This window comes from Myotis brandtii, unplaced genomic scaffold, assembly GCF_000412655.1.
Source record: "Myotis brandtii unplaced genomic scaffold, ASM41265v1 scaffold46, whole genome shotgun sequence".
Lineage (NCBI taxonomy): Eukaryota > Metazoa > Chordata > Mammalia > Chiroptera > Vespertilionidae > Myotis > Myotis brandtii.
In genome coordinates this window covers 5,488,233-5,490,767 of record NW_005367587.1, presented here as the reverse complement: position 1 = coordinate 5,490,767, position 2,535 = coordinate 5,488,233, and the positions used below count along the sequence as shown (strand labels likewise).

Genomic DNA, 2,535 nt, shown 5'->3' with positions numbered 1-2,535 from the left:
GCGGGGGGGGGCAGGGAGGCTGAGCGCCGCGGGGTCCCCACCTGGGGAGAAGAGGGAGATGGCCTGCATGAGCACGTACTCCTCCTCGCGCAGCCGCAGCTCCTTCAGCATGTAGTGGAACTTCAGCATGGGCTCCAGCAGCAGCTGCTGGAAGCCCCCTGTGGGTGGGTGCGGCATGAGGACCCAGTCCCAGGCCTCCCTCACCGAGGTCTTCTGCCCTGCGGTCCCAGGACACGCACATCCCGGCTGGCTCCTCTCCCCTTCCCTGCTGATTCCCTCCCTCTGCCAGGGCAGGCAGGAGGCTCTTGGGCACCTGCAGGGTCTTCCAAGCAGTAGGACAGCCGGCCACACTCCCAGGTCCCGGTCTCCGCGTTGAACACCGTGTTGAACCTCAGCTGGCACAGCTCAAAGGCAGCGCCCTTCAGCAAAGAGATCTGGTCCTCGATGGGCAGGTCCCTGGCAGAGGGGGTGAGAGGGGAGGCTGGGAGGGGAGCCGCCACTGGCCAGCCCCACTCCCACATCCAGAAATCGGGGGAGAGGGCAGGGGGAGGATGGGCTCCCTGCCCCTTTCTCCAGCCTCCCCCACCTCAGGGACTCCCCACTAACAGACAGAGTTGGCGTCCCTTCCAGCCTAGCCCCCTCTCCTCCAACTCCCTGCACAGCCACTGACCCACAGCCGATGCCTTGGCTCCTGGTCCCTGGCCTCATACTTCCTGCTTCAGTTTCCCCACTTGGAGTGACTGCCTCTTTAGCTTCACTTGAGTAAACCTGCTAATCCTTCAGGCCAAGCTGTCTCTGCCTCCTAGACGTCTGTCCGGGGCCCTTCTCCCGCCGCCACTCCTTTGGCATGAGCTCCATGCACCCTCTTCTTTCAGATCCACACTCCGGAGCGACAGATGCCGTGAAATGTGAAATCGATTATACTCGCCTTCTCTCCCCAGCCCCCAGCCCGGGACCGGCAGGTAGTGGCCCTGAACTCCGTACTCTGTGCTCCCAACTCTGGCCTCTGATGAGCTGTGAGCCTGTGGGAGTGCCTTGGCTCAGTGACCTGCTTTCTCTCTGTGGAACGAGGGTGATCTCAATGCCGGCTCCTGGGCGGTTGGGCTCAGAACTGTGGCCGTGGGACTGGGTGAGTGGCCTCCCATCCTAGTGTACCATGGCCACTGGGTGTCGGAGGGGACCGTCAAGGTCCACAAGCGTAGGTAGGCCTTACTCCTGCTCCTTTGACCTCATTGCCACAATCTGACCTCCATTCCAGCCTGTGGATAAGTCCTATGTGTCACCTCTGGGCTCCTGGAATAGAACTGCCCCTGCCTGCTGAGGAGATCAGGTTCTCGTGTGTGTTGTTCGGCTGCACCTGCGTAGGCCTGGCAAGGCCAGGCGGCCACCCCGGAACAGGTATGCCCAGCACCATCTCCAGCCCGGACAGGTTACGTGTCACAGGGCGGCGTGTGCCACACAGCAGGAGGATCCGGGGTTCCTCGCTGCCCCGCTGCCCCATGGCTGTTGCCCCCACACCTCGCTGTGGGGAGTCCCGACCTGGTTCTTAGGACTGCCCTTCCTCCTCGGGGCCTTCTCAACCACCTCTGACGGTGACTGCTAGAGACCCGGCGTCTGTGCCTGCCTCTCTCCTCCCTCTGGACTTCCTTCCCTTTCCTTCCAACTCTCCTTGTTCTGGAACTGCCAAGCTGTGATTCCTGCCCGTTTGGGGAGCAATAGGGGAGGGAATGACTACTGACTGTCCATCATATATGAGCTGGATGCTCTTCAGATCTTTTCTTATTTCATAGGACAGCCCAGCAAGTGGGCATCGTTAGCTCCTCCTAGTAGATGAGGGGGCTGAGACACAGTGGGATTAAAGGGCAGGCCCACCGCCCCCAGCTAAGGAGCCATGCAGCAGGGGCTCCATTCCCCCCCAGTGCCAGGTCCCCGGAGTTGGGGGGCAGAGACAAAGAAGGGTCTTTGGGCACCAACATCCCCCAACTTCAGGAGGATCTAGCCCAGAGCCTTTGAACCTGTTGGCCATTTTCTGCTCCTTCCCATACCCATCCTCCACCCAGCCCCTGTGCCCCACCTGAAGTGGGAGATGACTTTGGCAAAGTTGATGATGCCTTTGAACATGTAGGTTGACATGTCAGCCATGTGAGGCAGCAGGGAGAAGATCTCTTTCCCACTGCCCTCGGCGGGGGGCTTGTAGTTCCAGATGCTGCCGTCTTCCCCCCGCAACTGCAGAGAGACCACCTTCAGGGAGGACAGATCTTCTCTGATCTTGCTCCACTTGGTAGCTTCTTCCCCAGGTGGAGTCTGCAGAGACTCTGGGAGCTCGTGGCCACCGCTGAGCACCTCTGGCAGCTGGGACCGAGAGGAGGTGGAGAAAGGAGAGGTAGACAGCATGTATTCTCCCCAACAGGTTCCCACACAGGCCCCGGATGGGCACCCACAGCAGCAGGCTTGAGAGGATGCACAACTGCAGGCAGAAGCTCACCCGCGCACTTCACACACACACACACACACACACACACACACACACACACA

The 2,535-nt window shown here is 60.7% G+C and overlaps 1 protein-coding gene across 2 annotated transcripts in view; it reads right to left on the bottom strand.

Moving 5' to 3' along the window:
* NR1I2 (nuclear receptor subfamily 1, group I, member 2) overlaps positions 1–2,535 on the bottom strand; it is a 23,987-nt gene that overhangs the window by 2,663 nt on the left and 18,789 nt on the right. The window lies entirely within an intron of this gene.